The 20,670-nt window shown below is 36.6% G+C and overlaps 91 non-coding genes across 91 annotated transcripts; all 91 read right to left on the bottom strand.

The window, feature by feature from the left end:
• Nucleotides 1-82: 82 nt before the first annotated feature.
• On the bottom strand, nt 83-155 carry TRNAT-AGU (transfer RNA threonine (anticodon AGU)). The gene has a single exon. It is a non-coding gene; the product is annotated as a tRNA-Thr (tRNA).
• A 133-nt stretch (nt 156-288) lies between these two features.
• On the bottom strand, nt 289-361 carry TRNAT-AGU (transfer RNA threonine (anticodon AGU)). Its single transcript has one exon. It is a non-coding gene; the product is annotated as a tRNA-Thr (tRNA).
• Nucleotides 362-494: 133 nt separating this feature from the next.
• Nucleotides 495-567, bottom strand: TRNAT-UGU (transfer RNA threonine (anticodon UGU)). The gene has a single exon. It is a non-coding gene; the product is annotated as a tRNA-Thr (tRNA).
• Nucleotides 568-733: 166 nt separating this feature from the next.
• Nucleotides 734-806, bottom strand: TRNAT-AGU (transfer RNA threonine (anticodon AGU)). The gene has a single exon. It is a non-coding gene; the product is annotated as a tRNA-Thr (tRNA).
• A 133-nt stretch (nt 807-939) lies between these two features.
• Nucleotides 940-1,012, bottom strand: TRNAT-AGU (transfer RNA threonine (anticodon AGU)). The gene has a single exon. It is a non-coding gene; the product is annotated as a tRNA-Thr (tRNA).
• A 133-nt stretch (nt 1,013-1,145) lies between these two features.
• Nucleotides 1,146-1,218, bottom strand: TRNAT-AGU (transfer RNA threonine (anticodon AGU)). Its single transcript has one exon. It is a non-coding gene; the product is annotated as a tRNA-Thr (tRNA).
• Nucleotides 1,219-1,351: 133 nt separating this feature from the next.
• Nucleotides 1,352-1,424, bottom strand: TRNAT-AGU (transfer RNA threonine (anticodon AGU)). The gene has a single exon. It is a non-coding gene; the product is annotated as a tRNA-Thr (tRNA).
• Nucleotides 1,425-1,557: 133 nt separating this feature from the next.
• On the bottom strand, nt 1,558-1,630 carry TRNAT-UGU (transfer RNA threonine (anticodon UGU)). The gene has a single exon. It is a non-coding gene; the product is annotated as a tRNA-Thr (tRNA).
• Nucleotides 1,631-1,796: 166 nt separating this feature from the next.
• Nucleotides 1,797-1,869, bottom strand: TRNAT-AGU (transfer RNA threonine (anticodon AGU)). Its single transcript has one exon. It is a non-coding gene; the product is annotated as a tRNA-Thr (tRNA).
• Nucleotides 1,870-2,002: 133 nt separating this feature from the next.
• On the bottom strand, nt 2,003-2,075 carry TRNAT-UGU (transfer RNA threonine (anticodon UGU)). The gene has a single exon. It is a non-coding gene; the product is annotated as a tRNA-Thr (tRNA).
• A 166-nt stretch (nt 2,076-2,241) lies between these two features.
• TRNAT-AGU (transfer RNA threonine (anticodon AGU)) lies at nt 2,242-2,314 on the bottom strand. The gene has a single exon. It is a non-coding gene; the product is annotated as a tRNA-Thr (tRNA).
• Nucleotides 2,315-2,447: 133 nt separating this feature from the next.
• TRNAT-AGU (transfer RNA threonine (anticodon AGU)) lies at nt 2,448-2,520 on the bottom strand. Its single transcript has one exon. It is a non-coding gene; the product is annotated as a tRNA-Thr (tRNA).
• A 133-nt stretch (nt 2,521-2,653) lies between these two features.
• Nucleotides 2,654-2,726, bottom strand: TRNAT-UGU (transfer RNA threonine (anticodon UGU)). Its single transcript has one exon. It is a non-coding gene; the product is annotated as a tRNA-Thr (tRNA).
• A 133-nt stretch (nt 2,727-2,859) lies between these two features.
• Nucleotides 2,860-2,932, bottom strand: TRNAT-AGU (transfer RNA threonine (anticodon AGU)). The gene has a single exon. It is a non-coding gene; the product is annotated as a tRNA-Thr (tRNA).
• Nucleotides 2,933-3,271: 339 nt separating this feature from the next.
• TRNAT-UGU (transfer RNA threonine (anticodon UGU)) lies at nt 3,272-3,344 on the bottom strand. The gene has a single exon. It is a non-coding gene; the product is annotated as a tRNA-Thr (tRNA).
• Nucleotides 3,345-3,510: 166 nt separating this feature from the next.
• Nucleotides 3,511-3,583, bottom strand: TRNAT-AGU (transfer RNA threonine (anticodon AGU)). The gene has a single exon. It is a non-coding gene; the product is annotated as a tRNA-Thr (tRNA).
• A 133-nt stretch (nt 3,584-3,716) lies between these two features.
• Nucleotides 3,717-3,789, bottom strand: TRNAT-UGU (transfer RNA threonine (anticodon UGU)). Its single transcript has one exon. It is a non-coding gene; the product is annotated as a tRNA-Thr (tRNA).
• Nucleotides 3,790-3,955: 166 nt separating this feature from the next.
• Nucleotides 3,956-4,028, bottom strand: TRNAT-AGU (transfer RNA threonine (anticodon AGU)). Its single transcript has one exon. It is a non-coding gene; the product is annotated as a tRNA-Thr (tRNA).
• Nucleotides 4,029-4,161: 133 nt separating this feature from the next.
• On the bottom strand, nt 4,162-4,234 carry TRNAT-AGU (transfer RNA threonine (anticodon AGU)). The gene has a single exon. It is a non-coding gene; the product is annotated as a tRNA-Thr (tRNA).
• Nucleotides 4,235-4,367: 133 nt separating this feature from the next.
• Nucleotides 4,368-4,440, bottom strand: TRNAT-UGU (transfer RNA threonine (anticodon UGU)). Its single transcript has one exon. It is a non-coding gene; the product is annotated as a tRNA-Thr (tRNA).
• Nucleotides 4,441-4,573: 133 nt separating this feature from the next.
• On the bottom strand, nt 4,574-4,646 carry TRNAT-AGU (transfer RNA threonine (anticodon AGU)). Its single transcript has one exon. It is a non-coding gene; the product is annotated as a tRNA-Thr (tRNA).
• A 133-nt stretch (nt 4,647-4,779) lies between these two features.
• TRNAT-AGU (transfer RNA threonine (anticodon AGU)) lies at nt 4,780-4,852 on the bottom strand. Its single transcript has one exon. It is a non-coding gene; the product is annotated as a tRNA-Thr (tRNA).
• Nucleotides 4,853-5,191: 339 nt separating this feature from the next.
• TRNAT-UGU (transfer RNA threonine (anticodon UGU)) lies at nt 5,192-5,264 on the bottom strand. Its single transcript has one exon. It is a non-coding gene; the product is annotated as a tRNA-Thr (tRNA).
• Nucleotides 5,265-5,635: 371 nt separating this feature from the next.
• TRNAT-UGU (transfer RNA threonine (anticodon UGU)) lies at nt 5,636-5,708 on the bottom strand. Its single transcript has one exon. It is a non-coding gene; the product is annotated as a tRNA-Thr (tRNA).
• A 166-nt stretch (nt 5,709-5,874) lies between these two features.
• TRNAT-AGU (transfer RNA threonine (anticodon AGU)) lies at nt 5,875-5,947 on the bottom strand. The gene has a single exon. It is a non-coding gene; the product is annotated as a tRNA-Thr (tRNA).
• A 133-nt stretch (nt 5,948-6,080) lies between these two features.
• TRNAT-AGU (transfer RNA threonine (anticodon AGU)) lies at nt 6,081-6,153 on the bottom strand. The gene has a single exon. It is a non-coding gene; the product is annotated as a tRNA-Thr (tRNA).
• A 166-nt stretch (nt 6,154-6,319) lies between these two features.
• Nucleotides 6,320-6,392, bottom strand: TRNAT-AGU (transfer RNA threonine (anticodon AGU)). The gene has a single exon. It is a non-coding gene; the product is annotated as a tRNA-Thr (tRNA).
• A 133-nt stretch (nt 6,393-6,525) lies between these two features.
• TRNAT-UGU (transfer RNA threonine (anticodon UGU)) lies at nt 6,526-6,598 on the bottom strand. The gene has a single exon. It is a non-coding gene; the product is annotated as a tRNA-Thr (tRNA).
• A 166-nt stretch (nt 6,599-6,764) lies between these two features.
• On the bottom strand, nt 6,765-6,837 carry TRNAT-AGU (transfer RNA threonine (anticodon AGU)). The gene has a single exon. It is a non-coding gene; the product is annotated as a tRNA-Thr (tRNA).
• A 133-nt stretch (nt 6,838-6,970) lies between these two features.
• On the bottom strand, nt 6,971-7,043 carry TRNAT-AGU (transfer RNA threonine (anticodon AGU)). The gene has a single exon. It is a non-coding gene; the product is annotated as a tRNA-Thr (tRNA).
• Nucleotides 7,044-7,209: 166 nt separating this feature from the next.
• Nucleotides 7,210-7,282, bottom strand: TRNAT-AGU (transfer RNA threonine (anticodon AGU)). Its single transcript has one exon. It is a non-coding gene; the product is annotated as a tRNA-Thr (tRNA).
• A 133-nt stretch (nt 7,283-7,415) lies between these two features.
• Nucleotides 7,416-7,488, bottom strand: TRNAT-AGU (transfer RNA threonine (anticodon AGU)). Its single transcript has one exon. It is a non-coding gene; the product is annotated as a tRNA-Thr (tRNA).
• A 166-nt stretch (nt 7,489-7,654) lies between these two features.
• On the bottom strand, nt 7,655-7,727 carry TRNAT-AGU (transfer RNA threonine (anticodon AGU)). The gene has a single exon. It is a non-coding gene; the product is annotated as a tRNA-Thr (tRNA).
• A 133-nt stretch (nt 7,728-7,860) lies between these two features.
• On the bottom strand, nt 7,861-7,933 carry TRNAT-UGU (transfer RNA threonine (anticodon UGU)). The gene has a single exon. It is a non-coding gene; the product is annotated as a tRNA-Thr (tRNA).
• A 166-nt stretch (nt 7,934-8,099) lies between these two features.
• Nucleotides 8,100-8,172, bottom strand: TRNAT-AGU (transfer RNA threonine (anticodon AGU)). The gene has a single exon. It is a non-coding gene; the product is annotated as a tRNA-Thr (tRNA).
• A 133-nt stretch (nt 8,173-8,305) lies between these two features.
• TRNAT-AGU (transfer RNA threonine (anticodon AGU)) lies at nt 8,306-8,378 on the bottom strand. Its single transcript has one exon. It is a non-coding gene; the product is annotated as a tRNA-Thr (tRNA).
• Nucleotides 8,379-8,544: 166 nt separating this feature from the next.
• Nucleotides 8,545-8,617, bottom strand: TRNAT-AGU (transfer RNA threonine (anticodon AGU)). Its single transcript has one exon. It is a non-coding gene; the product is annotated as a tRNA-Thr (tRNA).
• Nucleotides 8,618-8,750: 133 nt separating this feature from the next.
• Nucleotides 8,751-8,823, bottom strand: TRNAT-UGU (transfer RNA threonine (anticodon UGU)). Its single transcript has one exon. It is a non-coding gene; the product is annotated as a tRNA-Thr (tRNA).
• A 166-nt stretch (nt 8,824-8,989) lies between these two features.
• TRNAT-AGU (transfer RNA threonine (anticodon AGU)) lies at nt 8,990-9,062 on the bottom strand. Its single transcript has one exon. It is a non-coding gene; the product is annotated as a tRNA-Thr (tRNA).
• Nucleotides 9,063-9,195: 133 nt separating this feature from the next.
• TRNAT-AGU (transfer RNA threonine (anticodon AGU)) lies at nt 9,196-9,268 on the bottom strand. Its single transcript has one exon. It is a non-coding gene; the product is annotated as a tRNA-Thr (tRNA).
• A 133-nt stretch (nt 9,269-9,401) lies between these two features.
• Nucleotides 9,402-9,474, bottom strand: TRNAT-UGU (transfer RNA threonine (anticodon UGU)). The gene has a single exon. It is a non-coding gene; the product is annotated as a tRNA-Thr (tRNA).
• Nucleotides 9,475-9,607: 133 nt separating this feature from the next.
• TRNAT-AGU (transfer RNA threonine (anticodon AGU)) lies at nt 9,608-9,680 on the bottom strand. Its single transcript has one exon. It is a non-coding gene; the product is annotated as a tRNA-Thr (tRNA).
• Nucleotides 9,681-9,813: 133 nt separating this feature from the next.
• TRNAT-AGU (transfer RNA threonine (anticodon AGU)) lies at nt 9,814-9,886 on the bottom strand. Its single transcript has one exon. It is a non-coding gene; the product is annotated as a tRNA-Thr (tRNA).
• Nucleotides 9,887-10,018: 132 nt separating this feature from the next.
• Nucleotides 10,019-10,091, bottom strand: TRNAT-AGU (transfer RNA threonine (anticodon AGU)). Its single transcript has one exon. It is a non-coding gene; the product is annotated as a tRNA-Thr (tRNA).
• A 133-nt stretch (nt 10,092-10,224) lies between these two features.
• Nucleotides 10,225-10,297, bottom strand: TRNAT-UGU (transfer RNA threonine (anticodon UGU)). Its single transcript has one exon. It is a non-coding gene; the product is annotated as a tRNA-Thr (tRNA).
• A 371-nt stretch (nt 10,298-10,668) lies between these two features.
• TRNAT-UGU (transfer RNA threonine (anticodon UGU)) lies at nt 10,669-10,741 on the bottom strand. Its single transcript has one exon. It is a non-coding gene; the product is annotated as a tRNA-Thr (tRNA).
• A 166-nt stretch (nt 10,742-10,907) lies between these two features.
• Nucleotides 10,908-10,980, bottom strand: TRNAT-AGU (transfer RNA threonine (anticodon AGU)). The gene has a single exon. It is a non-coding gene; the product is annotated as a tRNA-Thr (tRNA).
• A 133-nt stretch (nt 10,981-11,113) lies between these two features.
• On the bottom strand, nt 11,114-11,186 carry TRNAT-AGU (transfer RNA threonine (anticodon AGU)). Its single transcript has one exon. It is a non-coding gene; the product is annotated as a tRNA-Thr (tRNA).
• Nucleotides 11,187-11,319: 133 nt separating this feature from the next.
• Nucleotides 11,320-11,392, bottom strand: TRNAT-UGU (transfer RNA threonine (anticodon UGU)). The gene has a single exon. It is a non-coding gene; the product is annotated as a tRNA-Thr (tRNA).
• A 166-nt stretch (nt 11,393-11,558) lies between these two features.
• On the bottom strand, nt 11,559-11,631 carry TRNAT-AGU (transfer RNA threonine (anticodon AGU)). The gene has a single exon. It is a non-coding gene; the product is annotated as a tRNA-Thr (tRNA).
• A 133-nt stretch (nt 11,632-11,764) lies between these two features.
• On the bottom strand, nt 11,765-11,837 carry TRNAT-AGU (transfer RNA threonine (anticodon AGU)). The gene has a single exon. It is a non-coding gene; the product is annotated as a tRNA-Thr (tRNA).
• A 133-nt stretch (nt 11,838-11,970) lies between these two features.
• Nucleotides 11,971-12,043, bottom strand: TRNAT-UGU (transfer RNA threonine (anticodon UGU)). The gene has a single exon. It is a non-coding gene; the product is annotated as a tRNA-Thr (tRNA).
• Nucleotides 12,044-12,209: 166 nt separating this feature from the next.
• TRNAT-AGU (transfer RNA threonine (anticodon AGU)) lies at nt 12,210-12,282 on the bottom strand. The gene has a single exon. It is a non-coding gene; the product is annotated as a tRNA-Thr (tRNA).
• Nucleotides 12,283-12,415: 133 nt separating this feature from the next.
• On the bottom strand, nt 12,416-12,488 carry TRNAT-AGU (transfer RNA threonine (anticodon AGU)). The gene has a single exon. It is a non-coding gene; the product is annotated as a tRNA-Thr (tRNA).
• Nucleotides 12,489-12,621: 133 nt separating this feature from the next.
• Nucleotides 12,622-12,694, bottom strand: TRNAT-UGU (transfer RNA threonine (anticodon UGU)). Its single transcript has one exon. It is a non-coding gene; the product is annotated as a tRNA-Thr (tRNA).
• A 166-nt stretch (nt 12,695-12,860) lies between these two features.
• On the bottom strand, nt 12,861-12,933 carry TRNAT-AGU (transfer RNA threonine (anticodon AGU)). Its single transcript has one exon. It is a non-coding gene; the product is annotated as a tRNA-Thr (tRNA).
• A 133-nt stretch (nt 12,934-13,066) lies between these two features.
• TRNAT-AGU (transfer RNA threonine (anticodon AGU)) lies at nt 13,067-13,139 on the bottom strand. Its single transcript has one exon. It is a non-coding gene; the product is annotated as a tRNA-Thr (tRNA).
• A 133-nt stretch (nt 13,140-13,272) lies between these two features.
• On the bottom strand, nt 13,273-13,345 carry TRNAT-UGU (transfer RNA threonine (anticodon UGU)). The gene has a single exon. It is a non-coding gene; the product is annotated as a tRNA-Thr (tRNA).
• A 133-nt stretch (nt 13,346-13,478) lies between these two features.
• TRNAT-AGU (transfer RNA threonine (anticodon AGU)) lies at nt 13,479-13,551 on the bottom strand. The gene has a single exon. It is a non-coding gene; the product is annotated as a tRNA-Thr (tRNA).
• Nucleotides 13,552-13,684: 133 nt separating this feature from the next.
• On the bottom strand, nt 13,685-13,757 carry TRNAT-AGU (transfer RNA threonine (anticodon AGU)). Its single transcript has one exon. It is a non-coding gene; the product is annotated as a tRNA-Thr (tRNA).
• Nucleotides 13,758-13,890: 133 nt separating this feature from the next.
• Nucleotides 13,891-13,963, bottom strand: TRNAT-UGU (transfer RNA threonine (anticodon UGU)). Its single transcript has one exon. It is a non-coding gene; the product is annotated as a tRNA-Thr (tRNA).
• Nucleotides 13,964-14,129: 166 nt separating this feature from the next.
• TRNAT-AGU (transfer RNA threonine (anticodon AGU)) lies at nt 14,130-14,202 on the bottom strand. Its single transcript has one exon. It is a non-coding gene; the product is annotated as a tRNA-Thr (tRNA).
• A 133-nt stretch (nt 14,203-14,335) lies between these two features.
• On the bottom strand, nt 14,336-14,408 carry TRNAT-AGU (transfer RNA threonine (anticodon AGU)). The gene has a single exon. It is a non-coding gene; the product is annotated as a tRNA-Thr (tRNA).
• A 133-nt stretch (nt 14,409-14,541) lies between these two features.
• TRNAT-UGU (transfer RNA threonine (anticodon UGU)) lies at nt 14,542-14,614 on the bottom strand. Its single transcript has one exon. It is a non-coding gene; the product is annotated as a tRNA-Thr (tRNA).
• A 166-nt stretch (nt 14,615-14,780) lies between these two features.
• On the bottom strand, nt 14,781-14,853 carry TRNAT-AGU (transfer RNA threonine (anticodon AGU)). Its single transcript has one exon. It is a non-coding gene; the product is annotated as a tRNA-Thr (tRNA).
• Nucleotides 14,854-14,986: 133 nt separating this feature from the next.
• Nucleotides 14,987-15,059, bottom strand: TRNAT-AGU (transfer RNA threonine (anticodon AGU)). Its single transcript has one exon. It is a non-coding gene; the product is annotated as a tRNA-Thr (tRNA).
• Nucleotides 15,060-15,192: 133 nt separating this feature from the next.
• Nucleotides 15,193-15,265, bottom strand: TRNAT-UGU (transfer RNA threonine (anticodon UGU)). The gene has a single exon. It is a non-coding gene; the product is annotated as a tRNA-Thr (tRNA).
• Nucleotides 15,266-15,431: 166 nt separating this feature from the next.
• Nucleotides 15,432-15,504, bottom strand: TRNAT-AGU (transfer RNA threonine (anticodon AGU)). Its single transcript has one exon. It is a non-coding gene; the product is annotated as a tRNA-Thr (tRNA).
• Nucleotides 15,505-15,637: 133 nt separating this feature from the next.
• On the bottom strand, nt 15,638-15,710 carry TRNAT-AGU (transfer RNA threonine (anticodon AGU)). The gene has a single exon. It is a non-coding gene; the product is annotated as a tRNA-Thr (tRNA).
• A 133-nt stretch (nt 15,711-15,843) lies between these two features.
• TRNAT-UGU (transfer RNA threonine (anticodon UGU)) lies at nt 15,844-15,916 on the bottom strand. Its single transcript has one exon. It is a non-coding gene; the product is annotated as a tRNA-Thr (tRNA).
• A 166-nt stretch (nt 15,917-16,082) lies between these two features.
• Nucleotides 16,083-16,155, bottom strand: TRNAT-AGU (transfer RNA threonine (anticodon AGU)). Its single transcript has one exon. It is a non-coding gene; the product is annotated as a tRNA-Thr (tRNA).
• Nucleotides 16,156-16,288: 133 nt separating this feature from the next.
• On the bottom strand, nt 16,289-16,361 carry TRNAT-AGU (transfer RNA threonine (anticodon AGU)). The gene has a single exon. It is a non-coding gene; the product is annotated as a tRNA-Thr (tRNA).
• Nucleotides 16,362-16,494: 133 nt separating this feature from the next.
• Nucleotides 16,495-16,567, bottom strand: TRNAT-UGU (transfer RNA threonine (anticodon UGU)). Its single transcript has one exon. It is a non-coding gene; the product is annotated as a tRNA-Thr (tRNA).
• A 166-nt stretch (nt 16,568-16,733) lies between these two features.
• TRNAT-AGU (transfer RNA threonine (anticodon AGU)) lies at nt 16,734-16,806 on the bottom strand. Its single transcript has one exon. It is a non-coding gene; the product is annotated as a tRNA-Thr (tRNA).
• Nucleotides 16,807-17,145: 339 nt separating this feature from the next.
• TRNAT-UGU (transfer RNA threonine (anticodon UGU)) lies at nt 17,146-17,218 on the bottom strand. The gene has a single exon. It is a non-coding gene; the product is annotated as a tRNA-Thr (tRNA).
• A 133-nt stretch (nt 17,219-17,351) lies between these two features.
• Nucleotides 17,352-17,424, bottom strand: TRNAT-AGU (transfer RNA threonine (anticodon AGU)). The gene has a single exon. It is a non-coding gene; the product is annotated as a tRNA-Thr (tRNA).
• A 133-nt stretch (nt 17,425-17,557) lies between these two features.
• TRNAT-AGU (transfer RNA threonine (anticodon AGU)) lies at nt 17,558-17,630 on the bottom strand. The gene has a single exon. It is a non-coding gene; the product is annotated as a tRNA-Thr (tRNA).
• Nucleotides 17,631-17,762: 132 nt separating this feature from the next.
• TRNAT-AGU (transfer RNA threonine (anticodon AGU)) lies at nt 17,763-17,835 on the bottom strand. Its single transcript has one exon. It is a non-coding gene; the product is annotated as a tRNA-Thr (tRNA).
• Nucleotides 17,836-17,968: 133 nt separating this feature from the next.
• On the bottom strand, nt 17,969-18,041 carry TRNAT-UGU (transfer RNA threonine (anticodon UGU)). The gene has a single exon. It is a non-coding gene; the product is annotated as a tRNA-Thr (tRNA).
• A 166-nt stretch (nt 18,042-18,207) lies between these two features.
• Nucleotides 18,208-18,280, bottom strand: TRNAT-AGU (transfer RNA threonine (anticodon AGU)). The gene has a single exon. It is a non-coding gene; the product is annotated as a tRNA-Thr (tRNA).
• Nucleotides 18,281-18,413: 133 nt separating this feature from the next.
• On the bottom strand, nt 18,414-18,486 carry TRNAT-AGU (transfer RNA threonine (anticodon AGU)). The gene has a single exon. It is a non-coding gene; the product is annotated as a tRNA-Thr (tRNA).
• Nucleotides 18,487-18,619: 133 nt separating this feature from the next.
• Nucleotides 18,620-18,692, bottom strand: TRNAT-UGU (transfer RNA threonine (anticodon UGU)). Its single transcript has one exon. It is a non-coding gene; the product is annotated as a tRNA-Thr (tRNA).
• A 166-nt stretch (nt 18,693-18,858) lies between these two features.
• TRNAT-AGU (transfer RNA threonine (anticodon AGU)) lies at nt 18,859-18,931 on the bottom strand. Its single transcript has one exon. It is a non-coding gene; the product is annotated as a tRNA-Thr (tRNA).
• A 133-nt stretch (nt 18,932-19,064) lies between these two features.
• Nucleotides 19,065-19,137, bottom strand: TRNAT-AGU (transfer RNA threonine (anticodon AGU)). Its single transcript has one exon. It is a non-coding gene; the product is annotated as a tRNA-Thr (tRNA).
• Nucleotides 19,138-19,270: 133 nt separating this feature from the next.
• TRNAT-UGU (transfer RNA threonine (anticodon UGU)) lies at nt 19,271-19,343 on the bottom strand. Its single transcript has one exon. It is a non-coding gene; the product is annotated as a tRNA-Thr (tRNA).
• A 166-nt stretch (nt 19,344-19,509) lies between these two features.
• TRNAT-AGU (transfer RNA threonine (anticodon AGU)) lies at nt 19,510-19,582 on the bottom strand. Its single transcript has one exon. It is a non-coding gene; the product is annotated as a tRNA-Thr (tRNA).
• Nucleotides 19,583-19,715: 133 nt separating this feature from the next.
• Nucleotides 19,716-19,788, bottom strand: TRNAT-AGU (transfer RNA threonine (anticodon AGU)). The gene has a single exon. It is a non-coding gene; the product is annotated as a tRNA-Thr (tRNA).
• Nucleotides 19,789-19,921: 133 nt separating this feature from the next.
• On the bottom strand, nt 19,922-19,994 carry TRNAT-AGU (transfer RNA threonine (anticodon AGU)). The gene has a single exon. It is a non-coding gene; the product is annotated as a tRNA-Thr (tRNA).
• Nucleotides 19,995-20,127: 133 nt separating this feature from the next.
• Nucleotides 20,128-20,200, bottom strand: TRNAT-UGU (transfer RNA threonine (anticodon UGU)). Its single transcript has one exon. It is a non-coding gene; the product is annotated as a tRNA-Thr (tRNA).
• A 166-nt stretch (nt 20,201-20,366) lies between these two features.
• On the bottom strand, nt 20,367-20,439 carry TRNAT-AGU (transfer RNA threonine (anticodon AGU)). The gene has a single exon. It is a non-coding gene; the product is annotated as a tRNA-Thr (tRNA).
• A 133-nt stretch (nt 20,440-20,572) lies between these two features.
• TRNAT-AGU (transfer RNA threonine (anticodon AGU)) lies at nt 20,573-20,645 on the bottom strand. The gene has a single exon. It is a non-coding gene; the product is annotated as a tRNA-Thr (tRNA).
• Nucleotides 20,646-20,670: the final 25 nt, after the last annotated feature.

Here is a 20,670-nt window from a genome sequence, read left to right as displayed (position 1 = left end):
AACTCATCGGAATTTTTACCCTATTGTTTTAATTTTTCAAAATTTAATAGCTTCGAAATCTAGTTCAATCAACATAACAGCGGGGCTCCGACGAGAATCGAACTCATGATCTCCTGTTTACTAGACAGGCGCTTTAACCACTAAGCCACGGAGCCCTTGCTTTGAAGCGACATGAATGCTGAATATTCCAGTAATTTAACTAAATTAACTCATCGGAATTTTTACCCTATTGTTTTAATTTTTCAAAATTTAATAGCTACGAAATCTAGGTCAAGTAACATAACAGCAAGGCTCCGACGAGAATCGAACTCATGATCTCCTGTTTACTAGACAGGCGCTTTAATCACTAAGCCACGGAGCCCTCGCTTTGAAGCGACATGAATGCTGAATATTCCAGTAATTTAACTAAATTAACTCATCGGAATTTTTACCCTATTGTTTTAATTTTTCAAAATTTAATAGCTACGAAATCTAGTTCAAGTAACATAACAGCGAGGCTCCGACGAGAATCGAACTCATGATCTCCTGTTTACAAGACAGGCGCTTTAACCACTAAGCCACGGAGCCCTTGCTTTGAAGCGACATGAATGCTGAATATTTCAGTAAATTAACTCAATTATCTCATGAGAACTTTAACACTATTGTTTGCATATATGCATATCTAAATCAACTATTATTTTTAATTTTTCAAAATTTAATAGCTTCGAAATCTAGTTCAATCAACATAACAGCGGGGCTCCGACGAGAATCGAACTCATGATCTCCTGTTTACTAGACAAGCGCTTTAACCACTAAGCCACGGAGCCCTTGCTTTGAAGCGACATGAATGCTGAATATTCCAGTAATTTAACTAAATTAACTCATCGGAATTTTTACCCTATTGTTTTAATTTTTCAAAATTTAATAGCTACGAAATCTAGGTCAAGTAACATAACAGCAAGGCTCCGACGAGAATCGAACTCATGATCTCCTGTTTACTAGACAGGCGCTTTAATCACTAAGCCACGGAGCCCTCGCTTTGAAGCGACATGAATGCTGAATATTCCAGTAATTTAACTAAATTAACTCATCGGAATTTTTACCCTATTGTTTTAATTTTTCAAAATTTAATAGCTTCGAAATCTAGTTCAATCAACATAACAGCGGGGCTCCGACGAGAATCGAACTCATGATCTCCTGTTTACTAGACAGGCGCTTTAACCACTAAGCCACGGAGCCCTTGCTTTGAAGCGACATGAATGCTGAATATTCCAGTAATTTAACTAAATTAACTCATCGGAATTTTTACCCTATTGTTTTAATTTTTCAAAATTTAATAGCTACGAAATCTAGGTCAAGTAACATAACAGCAAGGCTCCGACGAGAATCGAACTCATGATCTCCTGTTTACTAGACAGGCGCTTTAATCACTAAGCCACGGAGCCCTCGCTTTGAAGCGACATGAATGCTGAATATTCCAGTAATTTAACTAAATTAACTCATCGGAATTTTTACCCTATTGTTTTAATTTTTCAAAATTTAATAGCTACGAAATCTAGTTCAAGTAACATAACAGCGAGGCTCCGACGAGAATCGAACTCATGATCTCCTGTTTACAAGACAGGCGCTTTAACCACTAAGCCACGGAGCCCTTGCTTTGAAGCGACATGAATGCTGAATATTTCAGTCAATTAACTAAATTATCTCATGAGAACTTTAACACTATTGTTTGCATATATGCATATCTAAATCAACTATTATTTTTAATTTTTCAAAATTGAATAGCTTCGAAATCTAGTTCAATCAACATAACAGCGGGGCTCCGACGAGAATCGAACTCATGATCTCCTGTTTACTAGACAGGCGCTTTAACCACTAAGCCACGGAGCCCTTGCTTTGAAGCGACATGAATGCTGAATATTCCAGTAATTTAACTAAATTAACTCATCGGAATTTTTACCCTATTGTTTTAATTTTTCAAAATTTAATAGCTACGAAATCTAGTTCAAGTAACATAACAGCGAGGCTCCGACGAGAATCGAACTCATGATCTCCTGTTTACAAGACAGGCGGTTTAACCACTAAGCCACGGAGCCCTTGCTTTGAAGCGACATGAATGCTGAATATTTCAGTAAATTAACTAAATTATCTCATGAGAACTTTAACACCATTGTTTGCATATATGCATATCTAAATCAACTATTATTTTTAATTTTTCAAAATTTAATAGCTTCGAAATCTAGTTCAATCAACATAACAGCGGGGCTCCGACGAGAATCGAACTCATGATCTCCTGTTTACTAGACAGGCGCTTTAACCACTAAGCCACGGAGCCCTTGCTTTGAAGCGACATGAATGCTGAATATTCCAGTAATTTAACTAAATTAACTCATCGGAATTTTTACCCTATTGTTTTAATTTTTCAAAATTTAATAGCTACGAAATCTAGGTCAAGTAACATAACAGCAAGGCTCCGACGAGAATCGAACTCATGATCTCCTGTTTACTAGACAGGCGCTTTAATCACTAAGCCACGGAGCCCTCGCTTTGAAGCGACATGAATGGTGAATATTCCAGTAATTTAACTAAATTAACTCATCGGAATTTTTACCCTATTGTTTTAATTTTTCAAAATTTAATAGCTACGAAATCTAGTTCAAGTAACATAACAGCGAGGCTCCGACGAGAATCGAACTCATGATCTCCTGTTTACAAGACAGGCGCTTTAACCACTAAGCCACGGAGCCCTTGCTTTGAAGCGACATGAATGCTGAATATTCCAGTAATTTAACTAAATTAACTCATCGGAATTTTTACCCTATTGTTTTAATTTTTCAAAATTTAATAGCTACGAAATCTAGGTCAAGTAACATAACAGCAAGGCTCCGACGAGAATCGAACTCATGATCTCCTGTTTACTAGACAGGCGCTTTAATCACTAAGCCACGGAGCCCTCGCTTTGAAGCGACATGAATGCTGAATATTCCAGTAATTTAACTAAATTAACTCATCGGAATTTTTACCCTATTGTTTTAATTTTTCAAAATTTAATAGCTTCGAAATCTAGTTCAATCAACATAACAGCGGGGCTCCGACGAGAATCGAACTCATGATCTCCTGTTTACTAGACAGGCGCTTTAATCACTAAGCCACGGAGCCCTCGCTTTGAAGCGACATGAATGCTGAATATTCCAGTAATTTAACTAAATTAACTCATCGGAATTTTTACCCTATTGTTTTAATTTTTCAAAATTTAATAGCTACGAAATCTAGTTCAAGTAACATAACAGCGAGGCTCCGACGAGAATCGAACTCATGATCTCCTGTTTACAAGACAGGCGCTTTAACCACTAAGCCACGGAGCCCTTGCTTTGAAGCGACATGAATGCTGAATATTTCAGTCAATTAACTAAATTATCTCATGAGAACTTTAACACTATTGTTTGCATATATGCATATCTAAATCAACTATTATTTTTAATTTTTCAAAATTGAATAGCTTCGAAATCTAGTTCAATCAACATAACAGCGGGGCTCCGACGAGAATCGAACTCATGATCTCCTGTTTACTAGACAGGCGCTTTAACCACTAAGCCACGGAGCCCTTGCTTTGAAGCGACATGAATGCTGAATATTCCAGTAATTTAACTAAATTAACTCATCGGAATTTTTACCCTATTGTTTTAATTTTTCAAAATTTAATAGCTACGAAATCTAGTTCAAGTAACATAACAGCGAGGCTCCGACGAGAATCGAACTCATGATCTCCTGTTTACAAGACAGGCGGTTTAACCACTAAGCCACGGAGCCCTTGCTTTGAAGCGACATGAATGCTGAATATTTCAGTAAATTAACTAAATTATCTCATGAGAACTTTAACACTATTGTTTGCATATATGCATATCTAAATCAACTATTATTTTTAATTTTTCAAAATTTAATAGCTTCGAAATCTAGTTCAATCAACATAACAGCGGGGCTCCGACGAGAATCGAACTCATGATCTCCTGTTTACTAGACAGGCGCTTTAACCACTAAGCCACGGAGCCCTTGCTTTGAAGCGACATGAATGCTGAATATTCCAGTAATTTAACTAAATTAACTCATCGGAATTTTTACACTATTGTTTTAATTTTTCAAAATTTAATAGCTACGAAATCTAGGTCAAGTAACATAACAGCAAGGCTCCGACGAGAATCGAACTCATGATCTCCTGTTTACTAGACAGGCGCTTTAATCACTAAGCCACGGAGCCCTCGCTTTGAAGCGACATGAATGCTGAATATTCCAGTAATTTAACTAAATTATCTCATCGGAATTTTTACTCTATTGTTTTAATTTTTCAAAATTTAATAGCTACGAAATCTAGTTCAAGTAACATAACAGCGAGGCTCCGACGAGAATCGAACTCATGATCTCCTGTTTACAAGACAGGCGCTTTAACCACTAAGCCACGGAGCCCTTGCTTTGAAGCGACATGAATGCTGAATATTCCAGTAATTTAACTAAATTAACTCATCGGAATTTTTACCCTATTGTTTTAATTTTTCAAAATTTAATAGCTACGAAATCTAGGTCAAGTAACATAACAGCAAGGCTCCGACGAGAATCGAACTCATGATCTCCTGTTTACTAGACAGGCGCTTTAATCACTAAGCCACGGAGCCCTCGCTTTGAAGCGACATGAATGCTGAATATTCCAGTAATTTAACTAAATTAACTCATCGGAATTTTTACCCTATTGTTTTAATTTTTCAAAATTTAATAGCTTCGAAATCTAGTTCAATCAACATAACAGCGGGGCTCCGACGAGAATCGAACTCATGATCTCCTGTTTACTAGACAGGCGCTTTAACCACTAAGCCACGGAGCCCTTGCTTTGAAGCGACATGAATGCTGAATATTCCAGTAATTTAACTAAATTAACTCATCGGAATTTTTACCCTATTGTTTTAATTTTTCAAAATTTAATAGCTACGAAATCTAGGTCAAGTAACATAACAGCAAGGCTCCGACGAGAATCGATCTCATGATCTCCTGTTTACTAGACAGGCGCTTTAATCACTAAGCCACGGAGCCCTCGCTTTGAAGCGACATGAATGCTGAATATTCCAGTAATTTAACTAAATTAACTCATCGGAACTTTTACCCTATTGTTTTAATTTTTCAAAATTTAATAGCTACGAAATCTAGTTCAAGTAACATAACAGCGAGGCTCCGACGAGAATCGAACTCATGATCTCCTGTTTACAAGACAGGCGCTTTAACCACTAAGCCACGGAGCCCTTGCTTTGAAGCGACATGAATGCTGAATATTTCAGTCAATTAACTAAATTATCTCATGAGAACTTTAACACTATTGTTTGCATATATGCATATCTAAATCAACTATTATTTTTAATTTTTCAAAATTGAATAGCTTCGAAATCTAGTTCAATCAACATAACAGCGGGGCTCCGACGAGAATCGAACTCATGATCTCCTGTTTACTAGACAGGCGCTTTAACCACTAAGCCACGGAGACCTTGCTTTGAAGCGACATGAATGCTGAATATTCCAGTAATTTAACTAAATTAACTCATCGGAATTTTTACCCTATTGTTTTAATTTTTCAAATTTAATAGCTACGAAATCTAGTTCAAGTAACATAACAGCGAGGCTCCGACGAGAATCGAACTCATGATCTCCTGTTTACAAGACAGGCGCTTTAACCACTAAGCCACGGAGCCCTTGCTTTGAAGCGACATGAATGCTGAATATTTCAGTAAATTAACTAAATTATCTCATGAGAACTTTAACACTATTGTTTGCATATATGCATATCTAAATCAACTATTATTTTTAATTTTTCAAAATTTAATAGCTTCGAAATCTAGTTCAATCAACATAACAGCGGGGCTCCGACGAGAATCGAACTCATGATCTCCTGTTTACTAGACAGGCGCTTTAACCACTAAGCCACGGAGCCCTTGCTTTGAAGCGACATGAATGCTGAATATTCCAGTAATTTAACTAAATTAACTCATCGGAATTTTTACCCTATTGTTTTAATTTTTCAAAATTTAATAGCTACGAAATCTAGGTCAAGTAACATAACAGCAAGGCTCCGACGAGAATCGAACTCATGATCTCCTGTTTACTAGACAGGCGCTTTAATCACTAAGCCACGGAGCCCTCGCTTTGAAGCGACATGAATGCTGAATATTCCAGTAATTTAACTAAATTAACTCATCGGAATTTTTACCCTATTGTTTGCATATATGCATATCTAAATCAACTATTATTTTTAATTTTTCAAAATTTAATAGCTTCGAAATCTAGTTCAATCAACATAACAGCGGGGCTCCGACGAGAATCGAACTCATGATCTCCTGTTTACTAGACAGGCGCTTTAACCACTAAGCCACGGAGCCCTTGCTTTGAAGCGACATGAATGCTGAATATTCCAGTAATTTAACTAAATTAACTCATCGGAATTTTTACCCTATTGTTTTAATTTTTCAAAATTTAATAGCTACGAAATCTAGTTCAAGTAACATAACAGCGAGGCTCCGACGAGAATCGAACTCATGATCTCCTGTTTACAAGACAGGCGCTTTAACCACTAAGCCACGGAGCCCTTGCTTTGAAGCGACATGAATGCTGAATATTTCAGTCAATTAACTAAATTATCTCATGAGAACTTTAACACTATTGTTTGCATATATGCATATCTAAATCAACTATTATTTTTAATTTTTCAAAATTTAATAGCTTCGAAATCTAGTTCAATCAACATAACAGCGGGGCTCCGACGAGAATCGAACTCATGATCTCCTGTTTACTAGACAGGCGCTTTAACCACTAAGCCACGGAGCCCTTGCTTTGAAGCGACATGAATGCTGAATATTCCAGTAATTTAACTAAATTAACTCATCGGAATTTTTACCCTATTGTTTTAATTTTTCAAAATTTAATAGCTACGAAATCTAGGTCAAGTAACATAACAGCAAGGCTCCGACGAGAATCGAACTCATGATCTCCTGTTTACTAGACAGGCGCTTTAACCACTAAGCCACGGAGCCCTTGCTTTGAAGCGACATGAATGCTGAATATTTCAGTAAATTAACTAAATTATCTCATGAGAACTTTAACACTATTGTTTGCATATATGCATATCTAAATCAACTATTATTTTTAATTTTTCAAAATTTAATAGCTTCGAAATCTAGTTCAATCAACATAACAGCGGGGCTCCGACGAGAATCGAACTCATGATCTCCTGTTTACTAGACAGGCGCTTTAACCACTAAGCCACGGAGCCCTTGCTTTGAAGCGACATGAATGCTGAATATTCCAGTAATTTAACTAAATTAACTCATCGGAATTTTTACCCTATTGTTTTAATTTTTCAAAATTTAATAGCTACGAAATCTAGGTCAAGTAACATAACAGCAAGGCTCCGACGAGAATCGAACTCATGATCTCCTGTTTACTAGACAGGCGCTTTAATCACTAAGCCACGGAGCCCTCGCTTTGAAGCGACATGAATGCTGAATATTCCAGTAATTTAACTAAATTAACTCATCGGAATTTTTACCCTATTGTTTGCATATATGCATATCTAAATCAACTATTATTTTTAATTTTTCAAAATTTAATAGCTTCGAAATCTAGTTCAATCAACATAACAGCGGGGCTCCGACGAGAATCGAACTCATGATCTCCTGTTTACTAGACAGGCGCTTTAACCACTAAGCCACGGAGCCCTTGCTTTGAAGCGACATGAATGCTGAATATTCCAGTAATTTAACTAAATTAACTCATCGGAATTTTTACCCTATTGTTTTAATTTTTCAAAATTTAATAGCTACGAAATCTAGTTCAAGTAACATAACAGCGAGGCTCCGACGAGAATCGAACTCATGATCTCCTGTTTACAAGACAGGCGCTTTAACCACTAAGCCACGGAGCCCTTGCTTTGAAGCGACATGAATGCTGAATATTTCAGTCAATTAACTAAATTATCTCATGAGAACTTTAACACTATTGTTTGCATATATGCATATCTAAATCAACTATTATTTTTAATTTTTCAAAATTTAATAGCTTCGAAATCTAGTTCAATCAACATAACAGCGGGGCTCCGACGAGAATCGAACTCATGATCTCCTGTTTACTAGACAGGCGCTTTAACCACTAAGCCACGGAGCCCTTGCTTTGAAGCGACATGAATGCTGAATATTCCAGTAATTTAACTAAATTAACTCATCGGAATTTTTACCCTATTGTTTTAATTTTTCAAAATTTAATAGCTACGAAATCTAGGTCAAGTAACATAACAGCAAGGCTCCGACGAGAATCGAACTCATGATCTCCTGTTTACTAGACAGGCGCTTTAACCACTAAGCCACGGAGCCCTTGCTTTGAAGCGACATGAATGCTGAATATTTCAGTAAATTAACTAAATTATCTCATGAGAACTTTAACACTATTGTTTGCATATATGCATATCTAAATCAACTATTATTTTTAATTTTTCAAAATTTAATAGCTTCGAAATCTAGTTCAATCAACATAACAGCGGGGCTCCGACGAGAATCGAACTCATGATCTCCTGTTTACTAGACAGGCGCTTTAACCACTAAGCCACGGAGCCCTTGCTTTGAAGCGACATGAATGCTGAATATTCCAGTAATTTAACTAAATTAACTCATCGGAATTTTTACCCTATTGTTTTAATTTTTCAAAATTTAATAGCTACGAAATCTAGTTCAAGTAACATAACAGCGAGGCTCCGACGAGAATCGAACTCATGATCTCCTGTTTACAAGACAGGCGCTTTAACCACTAAGCCACGGAGCCCTTGCTTTGAAGCGACATGAATGCTGAATATTTCAGTCAATTAACTAAATTATCTCATGAGAACTTTAACACTATTGTTTGCATATATGCATATCTAAATCAACTATTATTTTTAATTTTTCAAAATTTAATAGCTTCGAAATCTAGTTCAATCAACATAACAGCGGGGCTCCGACGAGAATCGAACTCATGATCTCCTGTTTACTAGACAGGCGCTTTAACCACTAAGCCACGGAGCCCTTGCTTTGAAGCGACATGAATGCTGAATATTCCAGTAATTTAACTAAATTAACTCATCGGAATTTTTACCCTATTGTTTTAATTTTTCAAAATTTAATAGCTACGAAATCTAGGTCAAGTAACATAACAGCAAGGCTCCGACGAGAATCGAACTCATGATCTCCTGTTTACTAGACAGGCGCTTTAATCACTAAGCCACGGAGCCCTCGCTTTGAAGCGACATGAATGCTGAATATTCCAGTAATTTAACTAAATTAACTCATCGGAATTTTCACCCTATTGTTTTAATTTTTCAAAATTTAATAGCTACGAAATCTAGTTCAAGTAACATAACAGCGAGGCTCCGACGAGAATCGAACTCATGATCTCCTGTTTACAAGACAGGCGCTTTAACCACTAAGCCACGGAGCCCTTGCTTTGAAGCGACATGAATGCTGAATATTCCAGTAATTTAACTAAATTAACTCATCGGAATTTTTACCCTATTGTTTTAATTTTTCAAAATTTAATAGCTACGAAATCTAGGTCAAGTAACATAACAGCAAGGCTCCGACGAGAATCGAACTCATGATCTCCTGTTTACTAGACAGGCGCTTTAATCACTAAGCCACGGAGCCCTCGCTTTGAAGCGACATGAATGCTGAATATTCCAGTAATTTAACTAAATTAACTCATCGGAATTTTTACCCTATTGTTTTAATTTTTCAAAATTTAATAGCTTCGAAATCTAGTTCAATCAACATAACAGCGGGGCTCCGACGAGAATCGAACTCATGATCTCCTGTTTACTAGACAGGCGCTTTAACCACTAAGCCACGGAGCCCTTGCTTTGAGCGACATGAATGCTGAATATTCCAGTAATTTAACTAAATTAACTCATCGGAATTTTTACCCTATTGTTTTAATTTTTCAAAATTTAATAGCTACGAAATCTAGGTCAAGTAACATAACAGCAAGGCTCCGACGAGAATCGAACTCATGATCTCCTGTTTACTAGACAGGCGCTTTAATCACTAAGCCACGGAGCCCTCGCTTTGAAGCGACATGAATGCTGAATATTCCAGTAATTTAACTAAATTAACTCATCGGAATTTTTACCCTATTGTTTTAATTTTTCAAAATTTAATAGCTACGAAATCTAGTTCAAGTAACATAACAGCGAGGCTCCGACGAGAATCGAACTCATGATCTCCTGTTTACAAGACAGGCGCTTTAACCACTAAGCCACGGAGCCCTTGCTTTGAAGCGACATGAATGCTGAATATTTCAGTCAATTAACTAAATTATCTCATGAGAACTTTAACACTATTGTTTGCATATATGCATATCTAAATCAACTATTATTTTTAATTTTTCAAAATTGAATAGCTTCGAAATCTAGTTCAATCAACATAACAGCGGGGCTCCGACGAGAATCGAACTCATGATCTCCTGTTTACTAGACAGGCGCTTTAACCACTAAGCCACGGAGACCTTGCTTTGAAGCGACATGAATGCTGAATATTCCAGTAATTTAACTAAATTAACTCATCGGAATTTTTACCCTATTGTTTTAATTTTTCAAATTTAATAGCTACGAAATCTAGTTCAAGTAACATAACAGCGAGGCTCCGACGAGAATCGAACTCATGATCTCCTGTTTACAAGACAGGCGCTTTAACCACTAAGCCACGGAGCCCTTGCTTTGAAGCGACATGAATGCTGAATATTTCAGTAAATTAACTAAATTATCTCATGAGAACTTTAACACTATTGTTTGCATATATGCATATCTAAATCAACTATTATTTTTATTTTTTCAAAATTTAATAGCTTCGAAATCTAGTTCAATCAACATAACAGCGGGGCTCCGACGAGAATCGAACTCATGATCTCCTGTTTACTAGACAGGCGCTTTAACCACTAAGCCACGGAGCCCTTGCTTTGAAGCGACATGAATGCTGAATATTCCAGTAATTTAACTAAATTAACTCATCGGAATTTTTACCCTATTGTTTTAATTTTTCAAAATTTAATAGCTACGAAATCTAGGTCAAGTAACATAACAGCAAGGCTCCGACGAGAATCGAACTCATGATCTCCTGTTTACTAGACAGGCGCTTTAATCACTAAGCCACGGAGCCCTCGCTTTGAAGCGACATGAATGCTGAATATTCCAGTAATTTAACTAAATTAACTCATCCGAATTTTTACCCTATTGTTTTAATTTTTCAAAATTTAATAGCTACGAAATCTAGTTCAAGTAACATAACAGCGAGGCTCCGACGAGAATCGAACTCATGATCTCCTGTTTACAAGACAGGCGCTTTAACCACTAAGCCACGGAGCCCTTGCTTTGAAGCGACATGAATGCTGAATATTTCAGTAAATTAACTAAATTATCTCATGAGAACTTTAACACTATTGTTTGCATATATGCATATCTAAATCAACTATTATTTTTAATTTTTCAAAATTTAATAGCTTCGAAATCTAGTTCAATCAACATAACAGCGGGGCTCCGACGAGAATCGAACTCATGATCTCCTGTTTACTAGACAGGCGCTTTAACCACTAAGCCACGGAGCCCTTGCTTTGAAGCGACATGAATGCTGAATATTCCAGTAATTTAACTAAATTAACTCATCGGAATTTTTACCCTATTGTTTTAATTTTTCAAAATTTAATACCTACGAAATCTAGGTCAAGTAACATAACAGCAAGGCTCCGACGAGAATCGAACTCATGATCTCCTGTTTACTAGACAGGCGCTTTAATCACTAAGCCACGGAGCCCTCGCTTTGAAGCGACATGAATGCTGAATATTCCAGTAATTTAACTAAATTAACTCATCGGAATTTTTACCCTATTGTTTTAATTTTTCAAAATTTAATAGCTACGAAATCTAGTTCAAGTAACATAACAGCGAGGCTCCGACGAGAATCGAACTCATGATCTCCTGTTTACAAGACAGGCGCTTTAACCACTAAGCCACGGAGCCCTTGCTTTGAAGCGACATGAATGCTGAATATTTCAGTAAATTAACTAAATTATCTCATGAGAACTTTAACACTATTGTTTGCATATATGCATATCTAAATCAACTATTATTTTTAATTTTTCAAAATTTAATAGCTTCGAAATCTAGTTCAATCAACATAACAGCGGGGCTCCGACGAGAATCGAACTCATGATCTCCTGTTTACTAGACAGGCGCTTTAACCACTAAGCCACGGAGCCCTTGCTTTGAAGCGAAATGAATGCTGAATATTCCAGTAATTTAACTAAATTAACTCATCGGAATTTTTACCCTATTGTTTTAATTTTTCAAAATTTAATAGCTACGAAATCTAGGTCAAGTAACATAACAGCAAGGCTCCGACGAGAATCGAACTCATGATCTCCTGTTTACTAGACAGGCGCTTTAATCACTAAGCCACGGAGCCCTCGCTTTGAAGCGACATGAATGCTGAATATTCCAGTAATTTAACTAAATTAACTCATCGGAATTTTTACCCTATTGTTTTAATTTTTCAAAATTTAATAGCTACGAAATCTAGTTCAAGTAACATAACAGCGAGGCTCCGACGAGAATCGAACTCATGATCTCCTGTTTACAAGACAGGCGCTTTAACCACTAAGCCACGGAGCCCTTGCTTTGAAGCGACATGAATGCTGAATATTTCAGTAAATTAACTAAATTATCTCATGAGAACTTTAACACTATTGTTTGCATATATGCATATCTAAATCAACTATTATTTTTAATTTTTCAAAATTTAATAGCTTCGAAATCTAGTTCAATCAACATAACAGCGGGGCTCCGACGAGAATCGAACTCATGATCTCCTGTTTACTAGACAGGCGCTTTAACCACTAAGCCACGGAGCCCTTGCTTTAAAGCGACATGAATGCTGAATATTCCAGTAATTTAACTAAATTAACTCATCGGAATTTTTACCCTATTGTTTTAATTTTTCAAAATTTAATAGCTACGAAATCTAGGTCAAGTAACATAACAGCAAGGCTCCGACGAGAATCGAACTCATGATCTCCTGTTTACTAGACAGGCGCTTTAATCACTAAGCCACGGAGCCCTCGCTTTGAAGCGACATGAATGCTGAATATTCCAGTAATTTAACTAAATTAACTCATCGGAATTTTCACCCTATTGTTTTAATTTTTCAAAATTTAATAGCTACGAAATCTAGTTCAAGTAACATAACAGCGAGGCTCCGACGAGAATCGAACTCATGATCTCCTGTTTACAAGACAGGCGCTTTAACCACTAAGCCACGGAGCCCTTGCTTTGAAGCGACATGAATGCTGAATATTCCAGTAATTTAACTAAATTAACTCATCGGAATTTTTACCCTATTGTTTTAATTTTTCAAAATTTAATAGCTACGAAATCTAGGTCAAGTAACATAACAGCAAGGCTCCGACGAGAATCGAACTCATGATCTCCTGTTTACTAGACAGGCGCTTTAATCACTAAGCCACGGAGCCCTCGCTTTGAAGCGACATGAATGCTGAATATTCCAGTAATTTAACTAAATTAACTCATCGGAATTTTTACCCTATTGTTTTAATTTTTCAAAATTTAATAGCTTCGAAATCTAGTTCAATCAACATAACAGCGGGGCTCCGACGAGAATCGAACTCATGATCTCCTGTTTACTAGACAGGCGCTTTAACCACTAAGCCACGGAGCCCTCGCTTTGAAGCGACATGAATGCTGAATATTCCAGTAATTTAACTAAATTAACTCATCCGAATTTTTACCCTATTGTTTTAATTTTTCAAAATTTAATAGCTACGAAATCTAGTTCAAGTAACATAACAGCGAGGCTCCGACGAGAATCGAACTCATGATCTCCTGTTTACAAGACAGGCGCTTTAACCACTAAGCCACGGAGCCCTTGCTTTGAAGCGACATGAATGCTGAATATTTCAGTAAATTAACTAAATTATCTCATGAGAACTTTAACACTATTGTTTGCATATATGCATATCTAAATCAACTATTATTTTTAATTTTTCAAAATTTAATAGCTTCGAAATCTAGTTCAATCAACATAACAGCGGGGCTCCGACGAGAATCGAACTCATGATCTCCTGTTTACTAGACAGGCGCTTTAACCACTAAGCCACGGAGCCCTTGCTTTGAAGCGACATGAATGCTGAATATTCCAGTAATTTAACTAAATTAACTCATCGGAATTTTTACCCTATTGTTTTAATTTTTCAAAATTTAATACCTACGAAATCTAGGTCAAGTAACATAACAGCAAGGCTCCGACGAGAATCGAACTCATGATCTCCTGTTTACTAGACAGGCGCTTTAATCACTAAGCCACGGAGCCCTCGCTTTGAAGCGACATGAATGCTGAATATTCCAGTAATTTAACTAAATTAACTCATCGGAATTTTTACCCTATTGTTTTAATTTTTCAAAATTTAATAGCTACGAAATCTAGTTCAAGTAACATAACAGCGAGGCTCCGACGAGAATCGAACTCATGATCTCCTGTTTACAAGACAGGCGCTTTAACCACTAAGCCACGGAGCCCTTGCTTTGAAGCGACATGAATGCTGAATATTTCAGTAAATTAACTAAATTATCTCATGAGAACTTTAACACTATTGTTTGCATATATGCATATCTAAATCAACTATTATTTTTAATTTTTCAAAATTTAATAGCTTCGAAATCTAGTTCAATCAACATAACAGCGGGGCTCCGACGAGAATCGAACTCATGATCTCCTGTTTACTAGACAGGCGCTTTAACCACTAAGCCACGGAGCCCTTGCTTTGAAGCGAAATGAATGCTGAATATTCCAGTAATTTAACTAAATTAACTCATCGGAATTTTTACCCTATTGTTTTAATTTTTCAAAATTTAATAGCTACGAAATCTAGGTCAAGTAACATAACAGCAAGGCTCCGACGAGAATCGAACTCATGATCTCCTGTTTACTAGACAGGCGCTTTAATCACTAAGCCACGGAGCCCTCGCTTTGAAGCGACATGAATGCTGAATATTCCAGTAATTTAACTAAATTAACTCATCGGAATTTTTACCCTATTGTTTTAATTTTTCAAAATTTAATAGCTACGAAATCTAGTTCAAGTAACATAACAGCGAGGCTCCGACGAGAATCGAACTCATGATCTCCTGTTTACAAGACAGGCGCTTTAACCACTAAGCCACGGAGCCCTTGCTTTGAAGCGACATGAATGCTGAATATTTCAGTAAATTAACTAAATTATCTCATGAGAACTTTAACACTATTGTTTGCATATATGCATATCTAAATCAACTATTATTTTTAATTTTTCAAAATTTAATAGCTTCGAAATCTAGTTCAATCAACATAACAGCGGGGCTCCGACGAGAATCGAACTCATGATCTCCTGTTTACTAGACAGGCGCTTTAACCACTAAGCCACGGAGCCCTTGCTTTGAAGCGACATGAATGCTGAATATTCCAGTAATTTAACTAAATTAACTCATCGGAATTTTTACCCTATTGTTTTAATTTTTCAAAATTTAATACCTACGAAATCTAGGTCAAGTAACATAACAGCAAGGCTCCGACGAGAATCGAACTCATGATCTCCTGTTTACTAGACAGGCGCTTTAATCACTAAGCCACGGAGCCCTCGCTTTGAAGCGACATGAATGCTGAATATTCCAGTAATTTAACTAAATTAACTCATCGGAATTTTTACCCTATTGTTTTAATTTTTCAAAATTTAATAGCTACGAAATCTAGTTCAAGTAACATAACAGCGAGGCTCCGACGAGAATCGAACTCATGATCTCCTGTTTACAAGACAGGCGCTTTAACCACTAAGCCACGGAGCCCTTGCTTTGAAGCGACATGAATGCTGAATATTTCAGTAAATTAACTAAATTATCTCATGAGAACTTTAACACTATTGTTTGCATATATGCATATCTAAATCAACTATTATTTTTAATTTTTCAAAATTTAATAGCTTCGAAATCTAGTTCAATCAACATAACAGCGGGGCTCCGACGAGAATCGAACTCATGATCTCCTGTTTACTAGACAGGCGCTTTAACCACTAAGCCACGGAGCCCTTGCTTTGAAGCGAAATGAATGCTGAATATTCCAGTAATTTAACTAAATTAACTCATCGGAATTTTTACCCTATTGTTTTAATTTTTCAAAATTTAATAGCTACGAAATCTAGGTCAAGTAACATAACAGCAAGGCTCCGACGAGAATCGAACTCATGATCTCCTGTTTACTAGACAGGCGCTTTAATCACTAAGCCACGGAGCCCTCGCTTTGAAGCGACATGAATGCTGAATATTCCAGTAATTTAACTAAATTAACTCATCGGAATTTTTACCCTATTGTTTTAATTTTTCAAAATTTAATAGCTACGAAATCTAGTTCAAGTAACATAACAGCGAGGCTCCGACGAGAATCGAACTCATGATCTCCTGTTTACAAGACAGGCGCTTTAACCACTAAGCCACGGAGCCCTTGCTTTGAAGCGACATGAATGCTGAATATTTCAGTAAATTAACTAAATTATCTCATGAGAACTTTAACACTATTGTTTGCATATATGCATATCTAAATCAACTATTATTTTTAATTTTTCAAAATTTAATAGCTTCGAAATCTAGTTCAATCAACATAACAGCGGGGCTCCGACGAGAATCGAACTCATGATCTCCTGTTTACTAGACAGGCGCTTTAACCACTAAGCCACGGAGCCCTTGCTTTGAAGCGACATGAATGGTGAATATTCCAGTAATTTAACTAAATTAACTCATCGGAATTTTTACCCTATTGTTTTAATTTTTCAAAATTTAATAGCTACGAAATCTAGGTCAAGTAACATAACAGCAAGGCTCCGACGAGAATCGAACTCAAGATCTCCTGTTTACTAGACAGGCGCTTTAATCACTAAGCCACGGAGCCCTCGCTTTGAAGCGACATGAATGCTGAATATTCCAGTAATTTAACTAAATTAACTCATCGGAATTTTCACCCTATTGTTTTAATTTTTCAAAATTTAATAGCTACGAAATCTAGTTCAAGTAACATAACAGCGAGGCTCCGACGAGAATCGAACTCATGATCTCCTGTTTACAAGACAGGCGCTTTAACCACTAAGCCACGGAGCCCTTGCTTTGAAGCGACATGAATGCTGAATATTCCAGTAATTTAACTAAATTAACTCATCGGAATTTTTACCCTATTGTTTTAATTTTTCAAAATTTAATAGCTACGAAATCTAGGTCAAGTAACATAACAGCAAGGCTCCGACGAGAATCGAACTCATGATCTCCTGTTTACTAGACAGGCGCTTTAATCACTAAGCCACGGAGCCCTCGCTTTGAAGCGACATGAATGCTGAATATTCCAGTAATTTAACTAAATTAACTCATCGGAATTTTTACCCTATTGTTTTAATTTTTCAAAATTTAATAGCTTCGAAATCTAGTTCAATCAACATAACAGCGGGGCTCCGACGAGAATCGAACTCATGATCTCCTGTTTACTAGACAGGCGCTTTAACCACTAAGCCACGGAGCCCTTGCTTTGAGCGACATGAATGCTGAATATTCCAGTAATTTAACTAAATTAACTCATCGGAATTTTTACCCTATTGTTTTAATTTTTCAAAATTTAATAGCTACGAAATCTAGGTCAAGTAACATAACAGCAAGGCTCCGACGAGAATCGAACTCATGATCTCCTGTTTACTAGACAGGCGCTTTAATCACTAAGCCACGGAGCCCTCGCTTTGAAGCGACATGAATGCTGAATATTCCAGTAATTTAACTAAATTAACTCATCGGAATTTTTACCCTATTGTTTTAATTTTTCAAAATTTAATAGCTACGAAATCTAGTTCAAGTAACATAACAGCGAGGCTCCGACGAGAATCGAACTCATGATCTCCTGTTTACAAGACAGGCGCTTTAACCACTAAGCCACGGAGCCCTTGCTTTGAAGCGACATGAATGCTGAATATTTCAGTCAATTAACTAAATTATCTCATGAGAACTTTAACACTATTGTTTGCATATATGCATATCTAAATCAACTATTATTTTTAATTTTTCAAAATTGAATAGCTTCGAAATCTAGTTCAATCAACATAACAGCGGGGCTCCGACGAGAATCGAACTCATGATCTCCTGTTTACTAGACAGGCGCTTTAACCACTAAGCCACGGAGCCCTTGCTTTGAAGCGACATGAATGCTGAATATTCCAGTAATTTAACTAAATTAACTCATCGGAATTTTTACCCTATTGTTTTAATTTTTCAAAATTTAATAGCTACGAAATCTAGGTCAAGTAACATAACAGCAAGGCTCCGACGAGAATCGAACTCATGATCTCCTGTTTACTAGACAGGCGCTTTAATCACTAAGCCACGGAGCCCTCGCTTTGAAGCGACATGAATGCTGAATATTCCAGTAATTTAACTAAATTAACTCATCCGAATTTTTACCCTATTGTTTTAATTTTTCAAAATTTAATAGCTACGAAATCTAGTTCAAGTAACATAACAGCGAGGCTCCGACGAGAATCGAACTCATGATCTCCTGTTTACAAGACAGGCGCTTTAACCACTAAGCCACGGAGCCCTTGCTTTGAAGCGACATGAATGCTGAATATTTCAGTAAATTAACTAAATTATCTCATGAGAACTTTAACACTATTGTTTGCATATATGCATATCTAAATCAACTATTATTTTTAATTTTTCAAAATTTAATAGCTTCGAAATCTAGTTCAATCAACATAACAGCGGGGCTCCGACGAGAATCGAACTCATGATCTCCTGTTTACTAGACAGGCGCTTTAACCACTAAGCCACGGAGCCCTTGCTTTGAAGCGACATGAATGCTGAATATTCCAGTAATTTAACTAAATTAACTCATCGGAATTTTTACCCTATTGTTTTAATTTTTCAAAATTTAATACCTACGAAATCTAGGTCAAGTAACATAACAGCAAGGCTCCGACGAGAATCGAACTCATGATCTCCTGTTTACTAGACAGGCGCTTTAATCACTAAGCCACGGAGCCCTCGCTTTGAAGCGACATGAATGCTGAATATTCCAGTAATTTAACTAAATTAACTCATCGGAATTTTTACCCTATTGTTTTAATTTTTCAAAATTTAATAGCTACGAAATCTAGTTCAAGTAACATAACAGCGAGGCTCCGACGAGAATCGAACTCATGATCTCCTGTTTACAAGACAGGCGCTTTAACCACTAAGCCACGGAGCCCTTGCTTTGAAGCGACATGAATGCTGAATATTTCAGTAAATTAACTAAATTATCTCATGAGAACTTTAACACTATTGTTTGCATATATGCATATCTAAATCAACTATTATTTTTAATTTTTCAAAATTTAATAGCTTCGAAATCTAGTTCAATCAACATAACAGCGGGGCTCCGACGAGAATCGAACTCATGATCTCCTGTTTACTAGACAGGCGCTTTAACCACTAAGCCACGGAGCCCTTGCTTTGAAGCGAAATGAATGCTGAATATTCCAGTAATTTAACTAAATTAACTCATCGGAATTTTTACCCTATTGTTTTAATTTTTCAAAATTTAATAGCTACGAAATCTAGGTCAAGTAACATAACAGCAAGGCTCCGACGAGAATCGAACTCATGATCTCCTGTTTACTAGACAGGCGCTTTAACCACTAAGCCACGGAGCCCTTGCTTTGAAGCGACATGAATGCTGAATATTCCAGTAATTTAACTAAATTAACTCATCGGAATTTTTACCCTATTGTTTTAATTTTTCAAAATTTAATACCTACGAAATCTAGGTCAAGTAACATAACAGCAAGGCTCCGACGAGAATCGAACTCATGATCTCCTGTTTACTAGACAGGCGCTTTAATCACTAAGCCACGGAGCCCTCGCTTTGAAGCGACATGAATGCTGAATATTCCAGTAATTTAACTAAATTAACTCATCGGAATTTTTACCCTATTGTTTTAATTTTTCAAAATTTAATAGCTACGAAATCTAGTTCAAGTAACATAACAGCGAGGCTCCGACGAGAATCGAACTCATGATCTCCTGTTTACAAGACAGGCGCTTTAACCACTAAGCCACGGAGCCCTTGCTTTGAAGCGACATGAATGCTGAATATTTCAGTAAATTAACTAAATTATCTCATGAGAACTTTAACACTATTGTTTGCATATATGCATATCTAAATCAACTATTATTTTTAATTTTTCAAAATTTAATAGCTTCGAAATCTAGTTCAATCAACATAACAGCGGGGCTCCGACGAGAATCGAACTCATGATCTCCTGTTTACTAGACAGGCGCTTTAACCACTAAGCCACGGAGCCCTTGCTTTGAAGCGAAATGAATGCTGAATATTCCAGTAATTTAACTAAATTAACTCATCGGAATTTTTACCCTATTGTTTTAATTTTTCAAAATTTAATAGCTACGAAATCTAGGTCAAGTAACATAACAGCAAGGCTCCGACGAGAATCGAACTCATGATCTCCTGTTTACTAGACAGGCGCTTTAATCACTAAGCCACGGAGCCCTCGCTTTGAAGCGACATGTATGCT

The sequence above is a fragment of the Phalangium opilio genome, unplaced genomic scaffold, assembly GCF_054372755.1.
Source record: "Phalangium opilio isolate 3A_F unplaced genomic scaffold, DU_Popi_V2 ptg000019l_1, whole genome shotgun sequence".
In the NCBI taxonomy this organism is placed as follows: Eukaryota; Metazoa; Arthropoda; class Arachnida; order Opiliones; family Phalangiidae; genus Phalangium; species Phalangium opilio.
Note: the sequence above shows the minus strand (reverse complement) of the source record. Positions and strands in the feature narration are given on the sequence as shown.